Below are 21,747 nucleotides of genomic sequence, written 5' to 3' on the forward strand. Positions count from 1 at the left end.
CAACTATTGTAGGACAAGACAGCTCTGAGCAAACTGGATGACTGGGGCTACCAGGCCCCTAATACATGGGTAAATACCTGAGAATCTTTTAAATTGTCTTTTCAGAAATCTAACTTCTGAATATCCTCATCCTTCATTTCTGTGCAAAACTGAAAGTACCCCTCTATTTGTGAATGTAGGTTACGTTGGACATACATCTAGTGGTTCAAAATATTAAAAGACTTATTATCTGTATTATATACCAATCAGATGGAAGAGCTGGGTGTTGAAACACACAAAATAATATTGTCTGGAATAGAAAATAATACTGGACAATTTTTAATCTTACAATTTTTCTTAGTACTTCAGAAGGTATAAGTTTTTCTTAACTAGGACTCCTGAACTAATGAAAATGTCTAAATTACAAGTATAAAACGAATGCCTTCTTACTTGGAATATATACTGTCAGTGAAATGTATTTTGAAGAAAATATAGTGAATGTTTTATCTAATGCTTTAAAGTCTGTCTTAGTATTGCCTGAAGTATTCTCCAGAGAGGCCTCCTTGAAGCAGGACAATTTAGAAAATAAATGATGTACCTGGAAATTATCATCAGGGTTAATCTTGTAAAAAATAGGTTCTTAATTCATGATTTCCACAGAGACATTATTGTACTTACCAAGTTGCAGCTCTTACTGTGGTTACCACTGGGAATTCTAATGAAAAATAGATTGTTTTCTCTTCCTATTGAGATTGGTGTAATCCTAAGTATATTCAGATAAGAGCTAATAGAATATATCATGAAAACAAACTGGAAGATTGAGGGGTTTTTAAAAGTTAAAAGCCACAGATATGGTTTTGGAATGTCCTCTGAATTTGTATATTCTACCCATAAAAGGTGTAAAACTGTATTATTTTGTTTCTATAACATGGATAAATTTGTTTAACTTTGCATAATCAGGTTTTACAGATTATGTGGAAAATTATAAATTTATCTATCTTCAGCAGTGATTAAAAAAATACAAACATGAGCATTGTAACTGGTTACTAGCTATTCTTGGAGCTATTATCTGTCCATGTATAATTTTTTAAAGATTTTATTTATTAATTCATGAGAGACACAGAGAGAGAGAGAGGCAGAGACACAGGCAGAGGGAGAAGCAGGCTCCATGCAGGGAGCCTGATGTGGGACTCGATCCCAGGATCCCGGGGTCACGACTTGAGCCGAAGGTAGATGCTCAACCACTGAGCCCCCCAGGCATCCCTGTCCATGTACAGTTATTTGCAATAGTTAATAATGCTCAGTTGTGTCACTGGGCTAACCTAAACGTCATCAGCCTGACATACTAAGTAGATGACAGTTAAAGTATTATCTGTGAAAGATTTATTGTGTCACCAAGGCTGATTCCTAGCATCATCTAGTAGAAGAGATGTGTTCCCAGATCATTCACATGAAATCAAGTTTACATTAGCATGAATTTACTATGCTTTCCACAGACAACTTTTAAGTAAACTCACTATCTCTAAGATTTGTGATGACAGGAAATTTCTGCAATAGCTTCACAAAATGGGAAGTGGACAAAAATGTTTCCGTTTTTAAACATAAAAATTCAGGAAATGAAACATAACTAGTTATTTTATATTAGCTTCTTTCCTCAGTCTGTTAATTACACAATCTAACCAAAATTGGGTATTTTATTATTATTAGAACTTTCCACTAGTTTTCTCATAGCCATAGTTCATCTACCATTTGAGGAAATGGCAGGACATCTCAAAAATAACAGGAGGTTTATCAATAAAATATTCTCTTCCCTAAATTCAAAGCCATTGATAAAAGATTGCACTCTAAAAGAAAAAATTCTATTTGTATATATGGAAGGAAATTTTTTTTTTTTGAAGGAAATCTTTAAAAGTAAATTTTTAGCAATATTTTCTTCCTGGAGTATATTTTGAACTTTTTTTTTTTTTTTTTTTTTTTGGAGGATTTTATCAAAGCTGTGTTAGAAAACACTATTGGTCATTTGCAGGAATAAACACAATTTACCACAAAAAATATGAGGAAAAGTAAAAAGTTATATTTTATCAATTAGAAGGAAGAAGTCAATACTAATGTTAACTATTACCTTAGCGGTTATTTCCTAAGAAACCAACACATGATATGTTATTCAGTATTGTATTTTCTAATAGAACAAGTTTCAAGTCTTGACACTGGTCAAAAGTAGGAAAAATAAAAGATCATAGCTTAGAATTTCTCTCCCCTTCATCTTTAATAACAAGCTTTGGGTGAAACTTTACCCAAATTAATGTACCTACTAAAGTCTGAATCACTGACTTCAGCCATTTGCAGCATTTGTGGAGTGGGAGAAATGAGAAAGAATTCCTGACATGTTTCCCTCCCACTGTCCTTTCTTCATGCTAAAGGTCACAATTTTGCTTTAGGATAGATTGCATTATAGAGTGTTGGAGCTAAAAGAGACTCTTCCAATAATCTCGACTCACATTCTCATTTAATACAGAAAAAGAAACTGAGGCCCAGAGAATTTAAATGACTTGCCCAATGATGTAAAGGTAAAAGTTAATGGGACAGGAACTGGAAAATATAGAGCAGGAGAGAGTTTTCTCTGTTAATTATTTTTTGTGGTTGTTAGTTCAAATAGGTTAGCCCAATAAGAGATTAATTCAGGTAAGCCAGCTAAAAATACTCGTACTTGTTTCTCAATATAACAAGGATGGTGGGGGAGGGGGGAATCACAGGAATGAAAGCATAGGAGTGAAAAGAGAAATGGCCCACAGAACAAGTGAGACACAGCATATGTGCTTTGGTTTTTAAGCCTCTGGGCCAAAATTACACTTACGATCTTGGTAACCAAAAAGAATCTTGTTCCTGGAATGCTTGTGGAGACCTGAATTAGTCATAAGCTTCTTAGAAAAGAATTTAGCCTTTGTTTGATATTGCAATGATTCTTGATCAGAAAGGCAAGCAAGCCTCTTTTATTGTTACAGGCCTAGTCATACTCTAGTTGCTGGTGTAACAAATCCCTGGAAACCTTTCACTAAGGAACCATGTATTTGAATGATTTTAGTATGGATTAGATGATCTCATGAGGTTGCTCCCTGCTCTATCATTCTTTCCCTATTGGTGCCAGCACAACAAACCTCATATGCTTGTTTCAAGAAATTTGACTAGCCAGGAATGATAGGATTTCTAATTACAGACTTATTCAACTGGAGAGATAACTACAGAATGTTTATTTCAGAGCATTGGTAGAATCATTATTTGGAAACACTAAAATGAGGACTCAAATGCCCATATCCAGGACAAAACAACTCAATGAAGTCATTGGCTCTGGACCAAAGATTTGGACCACTTGATAATTTACGTGATAAATCTAGCTTCTGGTTTTCCTTCTACTCAATTCCTTCCCCCCCTCCGGACAGGTAAATCTGTTACTGCCTGTGGCCAAAGGATAAAAATTCCTTTCTAATCTACTTTCACAGGTAGGGGACTGATCAAAAGTTCTATTTGGTCATTGATTAAACTTTACACTTTGCTAAAAGATAAGAAAGAAGCACCCTACCTTTATTTCTGAAGTCTCTAGGAACAACTTTAGCTTCATATTATATTAAAATACAGCATTCAAAATAACATCTGGCATCTTCTTGACATTCCAGAGGCATACTTGAAATAAATGATGCCAACTTGAAATAAATGATGCCAACAGTAGCTAAAAATGGTGAAGGAAATTACAGAAGTATTTGACTATCATCCAAAAGATTCTAACAGAGGAAAATTTCCCTCCACCCCACAAGCATCTTAAGGCTGTGTACCAAAGAATGCTAAAGATTTTAACTGGCTGGCAAAATACATAGCAGGTGGCAAAATATTTTTGACTTGGTAGCTAAACAGTTTCTTTCTTTCTTTTTCTCATAATTGACTGCATTGTAAGCAAAAAGAGTAATTAGAAAACAAAAAAAGGAATAATTTATATATGATAGAATCTATTGTATTTGAAAATAGCAAGTTTCTTCAATCTTTCATATTGAAATACATGAATAACCCTTCATGCATATTCTTATGAAACAACATGAAATTTGACAACACTTTCTCTTCCTTGTTTCAGATATGACTCATTACTCTTGGTGTAATCCCCAAGGACCAGAGAAGCTCTGCTTTAAAGTAAGGAAACAAAAGAAGCACCTTTAATTCAAGCTGGTTTATCCAGAGAACTCCAATAGTTATTATTCACTGACTTCTTAAGTACAACATTATAAAGCTGAGAGAGTTTGAAGTGTCCTCTCTTCATCTTTCCCTGGGGAAACCACTGTAGAAAAGCAGGAGAGGTAACCTGACTGATAAGTCTTAGACTTGAAGTTTATCAGCAGTTCTACTTAAACCATCCATTATCTTTAGGATGCTATTGGATTTTAGCTTTGGGAGCATTTTATTTTACTTCCAAGATTTTGGATCGTCTTCCCACCAGATCCTTCTGACTTTGTATACAAAAAATAATAGATCTGAGCTATTTCTTAAAAGTCTTTCTAATTTAAAACTTAACCCTTCCTCTGCTGAGGGATAACCATTACCCCACCTCCCAGTCTCTCTCAGAAAGAGCTGCAGAGCTCAATTCACTTCAGAAATTTTAGATCATCTAGAAAACCTGTGGTCTTTCAAACAATGTTTAAACAAGAAGAAAACAAGAATGTCACTCTAAGTAAATTTCTACTTACCCTTACTTGAAAATAGGAAAAAGTAAATAAAAAGCTGAGGTCTCTTCACTTTTCCAAATCTTAGAAACATCTAGTCCCAAGAGAAACCGTTTCTTGGTTTAGAAGATGAGAAGAGTTGAAGTTAAACAATGATTTTTTTTCCCATTTCTTAAAAAAAAAAAAAAAAAAAAAAAAAGGGCCAGCAAAGGCAAATGCTCTGTTGGACAAATTGTTTCAGCAGATGTTCATTGTCCCAGGGAGAAAACAGCCTCTACTTTGCAGCTTAGCACTTGCAAATTTAGAAACTTAAATATTTTTAACTTGAAATGGTCCATGTGGTATGAGTGAGGTGTAAATATTAAAATCATTTATATGAGTAAGTGGTTCCATTCTAACATGAACATCTACTGAATGCTGAGGTCTGTTATGTCACGATATGGTGATGCAGTGGTTATCGCCCATCTGTGCTTCCCAAGCTTCTCTAAGTTGTTATTCCTCTTCCCATTTACAATGGTGCCCTGGGAGAGTATTAATACTCTATCATTTATAGAGTACTTGTGATGTACCAGGCACTCGTAATTATCCTATGAGGTAAATACTATTAGTGTGCCTATTTTAAAATGTGTAAGCTGAGGCTGACAAAAGTTAAGTAACTTACTTAAATCCTAAGAAGTGGTGGCGCTGGCATGCCAATGTAGGTAGTCTGACTCTGGGACAAGTTCGTCAAACCTTTTCTGTAAAGGGCCAGGTAATAAATAAAGGTTTTAGGTTTTAAGAGCCCTAAAGGCCATTGCAACAACTCAACTTTATCTTTGCAGAACAAAAGCAGTCTGAGACAATATGTAAACAAGTGCGCATGGTTTGTTCCATAAAACCTTTATTTATGGTCCTTGAAATTTGAGCTTCATATAATTTTTATGCGTCACAAAATATTATCCTTCTTTTGATTTTTATCAACTATTTAAAAATGTTACAACAGTTCTTATCCCATGAGCTGTACCAAAAAAACACATAGCGGCCTGGATTTGGACCACAGATTAGTTTGTCAACCCCCGCTCAAGGCTTTTACTGATTATAAAAAGGCACTATTAGAAAAACAGTATAATTTTTTTTTAATAGCTAATGGAACTGCATTTACATTCTAACACTATCAAATTATGGAAGACTTTTATCATATAAAATTTTGGGGGGAAATAAGATTTTTTGTATTATATATTTTATATACATATAAAGTTGAATCATATGAAATTTGCCAATATTTAACTGTTTGACCTATAAAAGTGGCAATTTCATGTTTCAATATAATATTTATAATTGTCTATTGCTGTCAGAGGTTAACACTTATTAGCATTATGAAAGCACAGGCTAGTGATTAGGGGAATATTATATAAATAAGATGTGTAGCACACTAGATGATCTTTAAAGTTCCTTTAGAATCTTTTCTATGAAATGAATTAGGATAGCCTGGGACTGACTGAAGTGATAAAGAAAGGGGAACACTTACTGTTACATAATTGCTCTGTGACAAGTACTAAACTATGTTATCTCATTTGGTGTCCATACTGACACTGTTAACTTGGTATTTTTACTCAATTCACAGTTGAGTCTTAGAAACTCAGTAACTTGCCTGCATCAGAACACTGATAGATGGCAAAGCCGGTCCTTGAACAAAGAAGAAAGGATTCCTCTTTGTTTTGCTCACAAAGGCAATTTCATTGCCATCTGTCAGTACCACTAAGAATCTTAAGATAAAATTCAATTTTTTCTTCAAATTCATTGCTAGAAAACTAGTTATGAGCCATAGTATTGGAATTTCTCTCATTTTTCAGTAAACTCCAGAAAATACGTAATTTAAAAACACTTTTTTGTAGCCACATCTATATTGTTTCTTCAGGATTTCTTATGCAAATAACCCCCTTGTTGGGTAAGATTTCAATTTATATTTAAATTAAAGAGAAGAAGATGGAGAAATCACAGCTTTTGGTAAACATAATTTTTTAAAAGATTTTTTATTTGAAAGAGAGACTGTGAGCAGAGGAGGGGCAGAGGCAGAGGGAGAGAGAGAGAGTCCTCCAGCAGACTTCTCCCTGAACCCTGGGGGAGACCTGAGGACCTTAGAATCATGAACTGAGCCATAATCCAGAGTTAGATGCTTAAAGGACTGAGCTACCCAGGCTCCAGAGTAAACATCTTAATAAGTTAAATGATTACTTAAAAACTGATAGGTTTACAAAGTCTGAGAATTTTAGAGCCATTAAATCCTTTTTTTTTTTAATATTTTCACATATTAGTATAACATTTTAACTCCTGCATACCCTAAGAAAATAATTTTGCATATACTAAGAGAACAAGCATTCGGGAGGAAAGGAAGCTATAAAGTAAAATGAAAAGAAATATTGAGATCAGAATATTAACACTGTATTACATTGCTTCATGTAGGCTTCTCATTTCCTATCTAACGTAGAAACCAATAATCTTATCAATGACTGCTGAGGAATCAACTATGTAACAGGTAAGGAATTCTAAAGGATTCACCAGAAGGAAGTGATTACTCCAAGTCACACTTATGCTGCAAAGGTGTATCACTGCTCTTTTCCTTTTCTCCTGTTTTTCTTTTTTTATTCTTTTCTTTCCTTTATCCATTTTTCTTGGCATAGCAAATAAAATAAACTTCAGGCATGACTGGCCTCTTTCCTCTCACAATTTTCCATCTTTATTTTTATGTCTTTTTCCCCCCTAAGTGCCAGATTGACTATTCTCATTAACATTATTTCAACTCATCAAATATTCTATTTCCTTTCATTCAAAATTTACTTCAAAGTCAGTGTTCTCTGGAATGCACACCAAGCAAGTTAAAAATAGAGATATTTGCCAGAAAGTGAAGTTCAGAAATTAACAAAAAGGTTCTTGGCAGTTTCCAAGAAACAGAAGTTTTACATGCAAAAAAAAAAAAAAAAAAAAAAAAAGAATGAGCAAACTTTTGCAAACATCATTATGCACCAGATTCTGCTGCTGTTTTGTTTTTTAATATACAATAGGCCAAGATAAAAAGATGGTTGAAGGAAAAGGTTGAAGAATTTGAGATCCTCTGATCCTCTGTAACAAAATCACTACAAAAGTAGGGTTGGTGTCTTATTCACTGCTGAATTTCTAACATAATACGGTTTCTGGAACATGATAGGTGCTCAATAAATATCTGTGGAATGAATGGATATTTGTTGAAGAGTGACTTTGGACGTTAAATCAGGAACACAGCAATTAAGTTTGGATATTAAATAACACAGAAGGTATTATTGTCTTGCCTTAATGAATCCTTACTTATCCATGAGTAGAAGCTATGAGGGAAATACTCTACAAGTCATTAAAACGCAGCCCTGTTTAGTAATGTGGATATAATATGGGCTTAAAGATAATGTGACCATTGTCATTTTGGTACTGGTAATAAGTAAGAGAAAAGTGGGCACTCTAGTCAGATCATGATTCCTAGGCTTTACACAGGCAGAGATCAGAAAATTAAAAACTAGGTGTCATCCTCTAGGTCAATATTATAAGGAAAAGGAATGGAGAAGGTACATGGGATTTCAGGATGTTATGAAAACAAAAATTCTAACCTGTAATCATGCATTTAACCACAATAAGGTATGTGAGACCTGTAGAGCAGGGTTTCTCAATCTCAGTATTATTGACATTTGGATTCCCAGACTTATTTGTTGTAGGGAGTGCCCTGTGCATTGTAGGATCTTTAGCAGCATCCTTGTCTTCTATCCACCAGATGCTGAGTACCCCACCCCCTTTGTTGCAGTGACCAAAAAATATCTTCAGACAAGGCCAAATTGAGAACTGCTCAAAAGAAAGGAAAAGAGGGGCAGCATTCTTAGGTTTTAGAAATACTTCCAAGCAAAAAAAAAAAAAGGAACTTGTAAGAGTGGTTCCAAAATTTATTATTATTTATTATTACAGTCGAAGAGTTAAAAATCTCAGTTTAAGAAAAAATTTAAGGACAAAAGCCAGGAATATTCCTAGTGCCTTATGAGAGCAAGATAATAATGGCTCATTATGTATAAATCACAGGACAATTAAAATCACCAAAATATTTTGCATGTGTCTTCTCCATTTTGAAAACAATTTTCTAATAAAGAGACCATTTTTAGATAAGAAGAGAATAAAAAAGCACTTTACTACTTTATATATTATTCTGAATTCCTGAAGTTAGGCAAATTTCATACCAAAAATGTATGGGAAAATTAGTAATCAAAAGCACAATGTATTTAGAAATTCTTGAAGTGATGTTGAACAGTAATACCATGAAACAAATAATCCCAGTTAAAAAAATAATATTAAATAAAAATATTAAAAATTGATATGCTGATTAATAAAGATCCCTGAAATACTTCTAGAACATGAAAGAAATGCTAAGTGCCTACGATAGAAGAAATGACTGTCAAAAGCCTTCTTGAGTTCACTATAAATGAGATATGTTAAATTAATCTCACATTTGACTGGGTTTCTTGAATTGTACATCAGCATTATGCTATAAATACAGTGTTTCTTGATTATCATGAAGGGTTTATTGAATAGTCTTAGGCTGTATATATTCTTGTGGATAAACAGGAAGAACGTGGCTGGTTGCTAATATGATTTATTTTCCCCTACCATTCTCCCCACCTTCACACCTTCACCCAATGCTTTTGGGAATCTCTAGGAGTCCGTAAAATAAAGTTTCAAAGCCATTAGATTCACTAATCAATAAGTGCCCTTAAATGCCTATCATTTTGTGGTATTTCAGTCACTGTGATCTATAAACTACCAATGAATTCAGTGTCTTCTCAACCTAAGGTTGAACAAAATTTTATACTGATTTCCATCCCAACCTGAATAAATCTCTCTCTCTTTTTTTCTTTTTTGGCAAAACCCTGAATCCACAGAGGTCAATATCAGTTAATATTGGTTTAATTTTAAAATACCACTCATAAATAAAGTCAAGATTGTTATGCTGTTAAGTATTTTCTTTACAGTTACTTTATTCCTATCACAGTTGTTCTGTTATACTGACAAAGATACGGTGTGCTAGATGTGAGAAGAAATCTGCCCGTAAGCTACTGTATCAGTCTCACTTTCGCTCCACTCCACCCGTCTCACATAGTCACCTGTCACCTGCCTGCAGTAATTACAAAAAAGACTGAGCAAAAACTTTACCAGTACAGATATTTTAAGCACTGTGTACCAATAATATCAAAAGTATATTTTCAGGGCACAGAGCACTATTTGACAAGGCGAAGAAAGGAATGTAAACTAGAACAGAACTGTTTAATTACATCTCACCTGAAAACAAATGCGGTTCCAACAAAAAATGGTAATAAATTACACCAAGTATATGTAACTGCAAACCATGCATTTATTTAAAGGGCTGATTCAATTCCACTAACTACATAAATTAAAAAAAAGAGCATAATGAAAATTTGTGATAGTTGATGATACTGTGACTCTCTATTTTAGTTAATTAAAAAATGCATAGGAATTCAAGGAAGGAGACTCCATTTTGGCAAGTTAAAAATAAATGCATGGATTGCATGTTATACTTAATGATCACTTCACAGACCTTATTCCACATCATGGTTTCATTGCCAGAGTATTGGTTCACTTTTGGAAAACCCAAATAATATTACCAGGTAAAGGCATGCTGCAAGGATTTCTTTCCAGCATCAACTAGGGTTCAAATTACACGGGTCATATTTATACTCAGGTGTCTTCAAACTCTGAACAAATGGAAACTTTCTTAATGAGACAACAAATATTTGACCTGACTTGTATCCATGTTGATGAGCTTCCTTGTAAAGGAACTATATTCCCGGGAAACACAGAACCTTGGGAGAGAGAAGGTAAAATATGACTCTGAAAGAAAGGATTAATAACAGCACTTTGCAGATTTGCCAATCAACTTGTTTTCAATGTGGAGTCCACATGCACTCTGTGAAGTTTTAAGTGTAAGTTCACAGGATTACAGAGTTCAACCTGAATCTATGAAAAGTATGAATTCGTCAAGAATGGGAGAATGATTTGACCCAAGAAACTCGACTCCCAGAGTTATTTTCCAGCGCTTATCCCAAATTATTACCCACTGTGAGCACTGTATTGGTGAGCCTGGGAGCAAGTGACTTTGAATCAAAAAATGCCATTTTCCTTCCTGAGAAAGAAGGGTGACTTGTTTGTTTGTATCAAGCCTATTAGCAGTAGTATTAAGTACAAGGACTCTGGTTTTATCTTCATCTTTAGGACAAAATTATGAGGAAAACAGCCAAAAGGGATAATTAAAATATATTTGGTTTTAAGATATAAGTAATCAATTTATAAATAAAATCAAGCATTTCTTTTTAAAGTTAACAAATATGAAGACCATTTCTCAGTTGGAACAAGTCAAACACAGTTTGAGATCTTTTCTTCAAACAGAAATAAAGATATTTGCTTCCATAGCAATGATTTTATATTTCAACCCAAACACACTCACAACTTTTTGCTTTACATGGATTTACTACTCTGAAATCAAGAAGAAACCAACTTGAAAGCCAGTCTTACAACTGACTATTATTATCTCTACCTCTTGTTTTTTTTTCTCAGAAGCTTCAGCTGGAAGAAAATCAACTTCGCATGATTTTACATGAAACTATCCCACGTATCAAAAACCATCGTTTTAGATCCACTCATTCACTCAACATAAAAGCATTTAAATGATTTAGGAAAACTGAAGCATTAGGAAGAAGGTAGCACTTTCAAATCCAAATCTTACCTGGTCAGTTGAAACGGAACAACACCCCTGAAAGCCTTCTTGATTTGTGCTCCTCTCCTCAAGGGACAACTAAATCACAGCAGCCTATATTCTTAAACCCTCAAAGAAAAATCAGGAAGCTTGATCTGTGCACATAATGGCCTGCATAATGTAAGAAAGCACCGTTTCTTGGCAACTAGAAAACAATCCTTTTCAATTAACTCAGCAATTGGCCCACATTTGTTGTTAAACACAGAGTAAAGAAAATGCTTTAAGAACTTGAAAGAACTTGGTAATAGCTCACCAAGAAAGTCAGGTCAGTTTGTTCATTTTTGAAAAACGTTTTTAGTTGATTGACTGCCCATTCCAATTGTCTAACCCTCTCCTAGGACCTTCCATTGACATACCTGTCTCACTTACTTGTTGCATAGTATTTACTTTAAACCTCAATCCTGAATAGTTGCATCTGTTGCAGAAACACAGGGAAAACCTGAAAGGTGGTTCCAACAAAACGGTGGCATGTAATGTTTTCCTGCTCTTTTTCATTTTGCATACCATATTTCCCTTTCTAAAATGCCAGCTTCAGTGTAGGTCCGGATGCTTATTAGGGTACATAATTCAGAGCAGTTGTATGTTATAGTCTCTTGGCTGTTAAAGACCACCTCCAGCAGGCACAAATTTTAGGTGATATAGAAGAAGTACAGCTGGGCTAGATTGATTTTGTGCTACAGTAACTGTTTTGAAGGGGTTTGTGTATACTTATGAGAATTTGGACAATCTCCTTAGGGCACTGTGCATTCTTACACGCATAATGGAAATCTCACATATCAGAAGGACTCCATCTATGGGGCCCCTATTTAAAAATGTCTGTTTAAAAAGGCAAGTGGTTAGGGTGCCTCGGTGGCTCAGTTAAGCATCTGACTCTTGATTCCCACTCAGCTCATGATCTCAGGGTCATGAGGTGAGTCCCGTGTTGGGTTCCACACTGGGCGTGGAGTCTGTTTAAGATTCTCTCTCTCCCTCACCCTCTGCCCCTCCTTCCCTTAAAAAAAAAGAAAAGGACTGTGGTGAGAAAAATACAAGTTATACACAGGTAATTCTTGCTGTTAAACTTTACCATTACCAATAGCAAAGGTTTAACTATCTGTATGGTTATACTTCCCAAATGGGAAAATAGCTTAAGGCGGATAATTTCCATAATCAATCAAAGCCAAATTGCTTGAATTTTGTCTTTATAACCCCTTCACTTTGCCAGGATTGACCAAGAGTGTACATTATAGTGTTTAACTTCAACATCCCTTTTATTCTTTCTCCTTTTATCATCCAAATCTCTCTAAATGTGCGTACCTTGTCTTGCTATCATTATCATTTTAAACTATATCCTTCTGGAGGCATTATCTTTGCATGAAGCACTTTCTCTGTTAGTGGGAATTTGAGACAGTGTTGTACACTGTTGAAGGCGATGTATTTAGGCAGACCTTCTGGCATCTTCAAATCATACTCTTGACAGCTGTGTATACTTCCCAGGGATAGAATGGGCTGGGATAATTTTACTAGTGTTTCTTCAGCTTTAGTACTAATGATTCCCCTTGCTAGCTCCATGACCTTAGGCAGATTGGTTAAACATTTTGTGACTCAGCTCCCTTTTCTGTCAAATGAATTTAATAATATTTACATTGCAGGATTGTTGTGAGGATTGACCGAGATTACATATGTAAAGCTTCTTAAAACAGTGGCCAGGAAGATGGTAGGTGCTCAAAGGTTATGTTATTAACATCCTTGTTGTTGTTATTAGTGTTCCTGAACTAAATAATTTCCAGGTCCTTTCCAGAGTTCGGATTTCAAAGATCCTATATTATTCTTATGTAAAAATCTGAAGTAATATAAAAAAAGGTTCTTGAGGCATTTAATATAAAATTATTTTTTTCCTTTTCAATAGATTAATCCTCATTTACCATTTAATATGTCTAATATCTAGAACTTTTGTATGCCTTTTTACTAATAAAAGAAAATGCACATTTATTTAAAAAGTGGGATGTTTCTTTATCTTCATGAAAAATGCACTCATATTAAATACCTTGACTTTAACCAAAGGCATTGAGAAACAGAATTTCTGCAAGAGATTTTCAAGACATTTTATTACATACAATACAATTATTAAAAGATTCACAAGCCTTTCTTATACTCCTAAAATGTATGGAGCATTTGCTTTAGCATTTGGCATTCCTTTGGACGTCAGCAGTTGTAAATATTAATATTTGAGAGGAAATGTATGCTTTTGAGTATTTGCTATAAACAGTCCTGCCAGAGTGGGCTATCAAGACTCCACATGATCCTCTCCAGTTTGAAAGGCAAGTTTAACCTGAGGTAAATCCATTATGCAGCTCCCTCAATCAAAATATCATGCCCTCTCTCTGCTGGGAAAACAAAAATCAAATTTAGTAAGGGGCCAACTGAACCAACCTTCCTAAGAGGGAGTAGATTCAGCTATTCAGGTAGGTAATTACTATTATCTGCTCAGTACATGACAGTGCATCCTTGTTCTTTATTCCTGACAGTCTTGTTTGCCTCAGTGTCTTGAAATAGCAAATTTTGGCACAGGGGAAATGAAATCTGAAAAAAAAAAAAAGAAAGAAAGAAAGAACAAGAAACCTGAAAGGATAATATTTGTTTAAAAGGCTGAACTCCGGAGATTGTAACAGAAATACTCTGTTAAATATCAATCTGGTATCTCTCTTCACAGAAGATTACATATAATACGAAAGCAGTGCTGCATACGGTACTGGGAAATGTGAATTCCTCATCACAAATTCTATGACAGAACAGTCTAAATCACAGAGTGTTTCCTTCCATAACTCTGAAAAAGTCCGCAAAGTTTAGTGCTACCAGCTTGAACAGCATAAAAACCTAACAAGATATATGGCATTTATTAGTAACTTTTGGGTACCCCTACTTCTAATTCAAGTATAATGTTGAAAAATGATCCACGTGGGAAATACCACCATTTAAATAAAAATAAGGTCAGTGCTGATCCACAGAAATATGTAGGAGTCATAGATAATCCTTCTACAAATTATCAATTTTCAAACAAGACATCAAGTCTCATACAACAGAAATTGAGGACTGTGCAAAACAATTCTTATAGATGGTATTTAATGATAAAATATTTTACAAAATAATATTTTATAAACAGTGACTAAAAATAGGAATAAAGTTTCAGCAGGTTACAGTCAGTCATAATATAATAGAGCAAAACCAAATTTTTCCGAGGCCTCATCATTGGAGTAAGGAAGAAAATCAGGTATAAGGAATTGCTTGGGGGGCACCTGGGTGGCTCAGTTGATTAAGTGGCTGTCTTTGGCTCAGGTCAGGATCTCACAGTCCTAGGACTGAGCAGGTGTTGAGCTCCCTGCGCAGTGGGGAGTCTGCTCCTCTCCCTCTGCCCCTCCCTGACTCCTGTGTGTGCTCTCTCTCTCTCTCCCTCTCTCAAATAAATAAATAAATAAATAAAATCTTAATAAAAAGAAATTGCTTGGGTGCCCATTGGAAGGGTGCTGTTTCTATAATCTAGAATTTTAATATGCAGGCCTCACAGTAAGAAACAGCTGACCTTGGGAAACTTATTAAACATGGATTCTTTGACCCCAAAGCCAGAGATACTGATTGAATGTCTTCAGTAAGACCAAGGAATCTGTGTTTCAGTAGGTTACCATCCCCACCCCCACCCGGCACTGAAGCAGGTGAGTTTGAAGGCCACTGGTGGGAACTACCCATCCAGAGAAACACAGGTTGGTTAGGTCTCTGCTTCTCTGATACAGGGAACATTTGGATAACCGAAAGATAAGGAAGGTGGCCCAAAGGAAGAAATGTGATTAGTCATGAAGACGACTAGGGAAATACAGCTCAGCTTCCCGGGAGCCAGAGAAAAGGATGGAGAAGGGTGGGGAATGAATCTTGAGAGACAAAGATGTGGAGATGCCTGTAATAGTGTCCTACTTCAGACTTGTAATACCATTTAATGTAATGACATAAAAGTCAGAATCCTTAAAACAGGCTATCAGACTGACTCTCCTTAGTTCTCATGTCTTACTATTCCCTCAGTTGACTTCACTTGGCCTGCTATTTCTTTAAACATGGTGCCTTCCTTCACATCTTTCCTTAAATGTCATCTCAAGAGTCCATCTCTAACCATGCTACCTAAAACCGCACCCACTGCCAACCTCACTGATGCTTTTTCTCCCTTGCTGTCTTAATTTTCCCTTTATCATTTATGACTGAGTTTCTATTGTTCATTTTCTGTCTCCACCTCCCACTAGGCTGTATACTCTACAATGGCAGGGATTTTGACCTCTTTTGTTTACTGGTATATCTCCAGCATCTAGAATGGTCCCTGGCAGATTATAAGTACTACTCCACAGGATTAAAGAGGTTCCCCAGTAAAAGGAAAAGGATTTTATTAAGCGCTAGTAGAGAAAACGTTTATGTAAAATATTTGATTTTTTTAAAAATTCCTCTGTGTTCTTCTAGGAAGAAGAAAAGATAAGAAAGAACTGAAGTATGGGAATCTTTTCAACTGTTTCACTGGTTGAAGGTATATTTGTTTTCCATTCTTTCACAAAAATAACCATGGGTAGTTACTGTTTAACCCTATTGAAAGCTAATAATTGTGTCACTTTGGCCTTGGGGAAATGAAAAACAGGAAACACTGTATTGAGGTACATAGATTCATAAGTAATATTTTAAAAGGTTATTTGAAGGTTGTTACAGAATTTTTTTTGAACAGAATTATGTTAAGGTAAAGTAAAAATATATATTTTTTTGAAAAAGCATTAAAAAACTAAAAATTAGTCATTGGTACTCTGTTTCTTAACATAATCGGCTAAACCTGAATATTATTTTTTGAGCAAAAGCATTAAAGACATAAGCTTAAGCAATGAAAATTATTATTTTAATTAGTAATGGCAATATTACTGCACTTTATTTCAGAATGTTTCTTCTGAATTGTCTGACCTATAGAGATTAAGGATAGAAATGACTTCAGCAGTTCATCTGAAAAGGGAGAAAAGGCCTTTTGTCTACCTAACATCTTTCCTTCACTCCTTTCCCAACTCTCATTCCTTAGAAAATTCCACTTTTATTTGTATATCACACTGGACTTTCTTCCCATAATAACATGAAAATACCTCTAAGTTGTTTGCAGGGCCACCGTAATGGCCTGGTGGCTTTTCAACTGTCATATCTACTGGACGGCTGAGTCCTGTTCATAGGACAGGCTTCTGACATTGGGTACACAGAAGTGCAAGGGCAGGTGCAAAAGTATGATTGAAATGGAAATAGAAGGGGGAACAGGAAGTGGGAAATGTTTTTGACTTTCTGCTTTATCATATGTACAGAAGACTAGTGACTCTCAAAGCAACATAAATCTCTGTATGTTTCCTGACATTTCATTCCTGTCCCATTTCCATATCTTCAATATTCAAAATCTCTTCCTCAGATAAGTTAACATTAACAAATAACCATCACATCCATACTGTGTCCCCAATAGTGTTCTCTCTATGCCTCTTTCAAAATAGTCTCTCCATCTGTCTCTCTTCCTCATTCTTCCTTTCCCCCATGTCTCCTTGCCTCCTTCCCTGCTCTCCTATACACACACACGATACCTACCGAAGTGTGTGTTTACTCTTCTCTGACTTGTTAACAGTGCACCTACTCTGTGCCAAGCACTGGTGAGCAAATTACATATGTTATCTCATTTAACCATTAAGCCAACCCTAGAAGGGGAATACTTCTATCTCCAATGTTCCAGATATGGAAAATGAGCCACAGGGAGGGTGAGTCAATTTCTCAGTCCCATTTATTAGTCAGAGAAGCTAAAACCAGAGCTGATTGATACCCAAATCTACGCATTTAACCATTACACTCAATGGCCTCTCCCCAGCCTCCTCCCATGTCCAAAGTGAGTGTACTTGAAAAGCTTCTGACCTTTGTGTGTTGAATAAATAATAACATAAAATGGAATGCCTGGCAGATCTACTGCTTGTGGACCTCAGAATGGATTTCTTTAGTGTAATTAATTTTTTTTTTTGCTATTTATAAAACACCATGAAGTACTTTTAAGGACAAAAGAAGCAAACATTTTCATGCAGTCTTATGTAATAATGTGCAATTTAGACCTAATCCTTTTAGCCCAGAGATGGAAGACTGACACTCTAAACAAAACTCATTGTGTTCTTTTGTGCTGCCATAACAAGGTATTTAAAGGATGAAATTCTGGCTGGCAGATGGATTTCTTGGCATCACTATACATGCATCACAGAAATTGTTTTGTTTCAGAGGATTCAAACAAGATGCCTGACATTTCTCAGAAGATATTTCTACTTATAAATATGGTTACTTGTTAGGTGGTGGTGTTAATGAACAATAACAAAGGTTTTTAAGGCTTGTGTCCTGTTTATAATTTTGTGTGATGCGTCAAAAGTGCATTTACTGAAACTCATCCTAACTCAGAGTCCAAGTATTTGGTCTTGGTATATAATGTTTGTATAGATCCCCTCATCCACACATGGGATTTCTCTGTATCTGTATTATCTCATGTATGTGGCACAATACATGGAAACACTCTACTATATACCTTAACTAACATGGAATAGAGAAGACCATTCAGCTGTATATCTGTGTGGCCAGAGTTGCTGTCTAGGATAGAGTACTTGAAGACCATCCACAGTTCCTTCAGATCACTTCTTGCCATATGTTACTTGAGGATGCTACAAGGTTGTCATAATGTCACATATTCTTGGAGTATGGGAACTTGACTGTCATTCAAAAATGCAAATAAAAGCTCTGGTCATGTAGGAATCTCCTTTGGGCCTAGAATCATCAGAAAATGAAAAGGGCCAAAAGAAGAACATAAGGGCCAGCCTTTTGCTTTTAAACAAATGACTACTTATATCATCCAAGGAAGCCAATAGTGGTGTCCCTTCTTGAAGATCAAAGGGTAGAGCCTTTCTATGGTGCCTCGGTCGTTTTGGCATAAACCACAGAATTTCTTTTCTTTTCCTTCCAAAATACATTATTTCAACAAACACTCAAGGAGTATCTCCTATGTATCTGGCATTATCATAAGGACTGGTGATGCAAGAGAAAGCAAGACAGCAAGGCCCCTTTGGTGGATTTTTTAAAAATGGCTGTAAAATTCATAGACACCCCTCACACTGAGAAATGAGTATGCATTCCCTCACTGTGAATATGGGTAGATTCATAACTACTTTGACTGTAGAGTAAGGAGAAATGATGCTATGTGATTTCTGAGACCAGGTCATAAAAGGTGAGACAGTTTTTACCCTGTTCACGAGAACACTTATACTTGGGGTCCTGAATTACCACTTAAGAAATCCAAATACTCAAAGCTGCCAAAGTGTGAGGAAGCTAAGCCATATGTATGTACATGCCCCAGGTGACAATCTAGCTCAGATCCCAGCTGACAGCTGGCTTCAACTGCCAGACATGACAATGAGCTCTCTTGGACATGCAGCCCAATTGAGCTCCATAGGATTAATGTAGTTCTGGACCACATTTGACAATGACTACATGAAGGACCCCAGGTAGGATCTGCCTAGCTGAGCTCTTCCCAAAATTACTGTCAGACAAAATCATGAGCAAAAACAAAATGATGTAGGTTTTATATGGATTTGCTATCTAGCAAGAGCAATAGATTTTGATACCTGGACATGGGTGTTACCGGGACCAGTGAGCCTTAAAGTGGCTGACAGTGAAGGTCTGAAGGAGCATGAGTGGAATGGCATTAGGGACTAGAAAATAGAAGATCTTTGATATATAGTGATAGAAAGTTTGGGAAAATGGTCACTTGCAGATAAAGAGAAGTGTATCTAGTGAACTAATTGATCTGGCCAGGGATATTTATTTCTAAGCTGAATGTTGAAAGTGACAACTAATTTCTTTTAGCTGAATATCATAAGATAAAGAGATGTGAGCTAAAAAAGAAATTATCCCATTTTTAAGCAGAATGTAGGGCAAATAAAAATGACCCCTGATTTGCTAGTTTCAAAAATAAAAATATTTCTCATCTCTAGTTTTTCTCCAAAGAGGACTCTCAAAAGTAAGAAAGAGCCTCCAGGGAAAGATCAAATCCCGGGTGCTTTCAGGAATGTGCTCTTAGGGCAAGCATGAAGCAAAATGTGTGGCTGTAAAAACCTTTCTTAAGAATTGAAGTATTTAAGGTGATTTCTCATAGATTGTTTCAAAAAGTCTTTTACTGATTTTCAGGACATGGTTTCCAATCCCTCTATTTTCAATTAACAAGAGCTGTTCTGAGAATCTTAAAGGAATAGGTCCCAAATACCCTCATAAGGAATCCAAAGTAGACATCTACTCTGAGGCCAACTTTCCAGTTTTTGTATAGGGATGCACTGTTTGAGATTGAATATTTTAAGCAAAAATCAAGAATTTGTATCATTATATAAGCTAAAATCATTCCAAGTTACAGGTGAGAGGCTTTTTTTTGTTTTGTTTTTGAGATTTACCTCAACAGTCTCTAAAATATAACCCTTTTTTTCCCAATGGGAAGTGTATATGTGGCCACTGTGCTTTTGCTTTTACCAAGCTCTATCTGTCAAGTCCATCAAATGTAGGACATCTACTGTTGAAGCAGGTATCAAGCATACATTGGAATCCCCACTAGAGGTTGCTAACCTGTTAACCATATACTAGATACATTCTCAGGCAGCTCAATTTCAGGGAACGGACAGAAGGATTTTAAGTTTGAAGAGAGCATGCTGTGTTGCAGTAGTGGCAGGTTTCAGAGGCAGAGATGTGAAGATTAAAAGGAAGTTTACAGACTTGGCATTAGGAGGTACACATGATCTCAGCCCTGCCAGAGCTTCACATCGGTGACGAAATACTTGACAGCATCAAATAGTACACTTGATAATGGGGAGAGTTGCTGGGACTCGTACATCCATTTCCCCACCATGCACTAACAGGAAGGAGAAGAGTTCTCTGGAATTGTGTTAATAATAGAGTCTTTTGCAATGAGCCATATGACAAGGTGTTATTGAACAGTTTGGAAAATCGGATTCAGTTAAAGCATGTTATTACAAGAGCAACATACAACAGGGCATTATTAGAGAAGCTTCAGAATTCATGGGAGATCTAAATTCTTCTTGTTAGCAAAGCTTTTTTTCAAGGAAAGAAAAAAGAGGGGTAAGAGATGTGTGTTTATGGAACCCAACCAAATGGCAGAGATGAACTGGAAGCCTTAGTTGAGACTTGGGGAGTTGCAGTTGATGGTGCTGGTTTAATAGCCCTCTTAGTAAATCGACTTCCCTGAAAGTAAGGCCCCACAGAGAGGTTTCCAATCTCCAGCTCTGGTCTGAAATTTCAGGTAAAAAAAAAAAAAAAAAAAAAACCAGGAACCCCGGTGAGAGACTGTGTACATTAATTTAGTTTTAGTGTATGACGTCTAAGTTCAGAGAGAACGGCTGGGACCATCCAAGTACAAATCACCTTTAACTTAGAAGCTACCCATTTATATGGGACTTTTTCAACATTGGTTGCTGGGTGAAAGGAAAGTATCTTCCTGCCCGTTTTGGAAAAATTGGTTATAGAAAATATGGGTAGTTTTTAGCAAACAAGAGTTGCCACGGAAGCCTTCTTTAGCCATATAGAAATTAAGATCAGAAAACAAGGAAGAACCAAGGAGACGAGTCATCCTTGCAAGCAAAATTGCCCAGTAGATATTCTGGCTCCTTCTTGTAGGAGGCAGGGATCATGCTTGTAGGGACTGTAAAGAATAGAAGGCCGATGCTTTTCCCTGCATGTAGGAGTCGTTAACCTATAAGTAATCCTTGATCCTGAGTGGGACAGATGATAGAAGACACTGGTGAGAATTTCATTTTTTTTAGGTCCATATTTTATAATGCTATGATCTGCTAACTAGGAACAACTGTATAGCTCCCCAGAAAGCCACATACCACAGAGATGTCTGCTGACACAGGGAGACTCTGTTTTATTAGGCTGGGCCAGTGACAGTACTGTCTTGGATGACTAGCATTGTGGAGGTGAGTGTGAGAAACTTTCCTATTACCCCAGTGACAGAGAAGATCAAAAAATAAATACCCTGAGTGCCAGTTCAAATCCTCAAAGAGAAAAGGAAGTTGTTTGGGCTCAAAGGAGGAGTTGGAGACTCAGACGCTAAAAGTAAATTCAGTCTTATTTTCTTTCCCATACTGTAAGAAGATTTTTTTATGGAAGGTGAACAGGAGGCTACCTTTTCCCTCTCAG

The 21,747-nt window shown here is 36.0% G+C and overlaps 1 protein-coding gene and 1 long non-coding RNA gene across 11 annotated transcripts in view; one reads left to right on the top strand and one right to left on the bottom strand.

Annotated features, from left to right (window-relative positions):
- Positions 1–21,747, bottom strand: part of ITPRID2 (ITPR interacting domain containing 2) — a 110,741-nt gene that overhangs the window by 77,757 nt on the left and 11,237 nt on the right. The gene's annotated exons all lie outside the window — the stretch shown is intronic.
- Positions 1–21,747, top strand: part of LOC140624298 (uncharacterized) — a 75,689-nt gene that overhangs the window by 38,462 nt on the left and 15,480 nt on the right. For 5 of the 7 annotated variants that reach the window (XR_012023785.1, XR_012023788.1, XR_012023783.1 and 2 more), the window contains 2 exons: positions 4,100–4,155; positions 15,976–16,039. This is a non-coding gene — a long non-coding RNA (uncharacterized lncRNA). Of the gene's footprint in view, positions 1–4,099; positions 4,156–7,124; positions 7,198–13,130; positions 13,196–15,975; positions 16,040–21,747 lie in introns of all 7 variants that reach the window. The other 2 variants (XR_012023786.1, XR_012023787.1) reach the window with 1 other exon arrangement.

The sequence above is a fragment of the Canis lupus genome, chromosome 34, assembly GCF_048164855.1.
Source record: "Canis lupus baileyi chromosome 34, mCanLup2.hap1, whole genome shotgun sequence".
Lineage (NCBI taxonomy): Eukaryota > Metazoa > Chordata > Mammalia > Carnivora > Canidae > Canis > Canis lupus.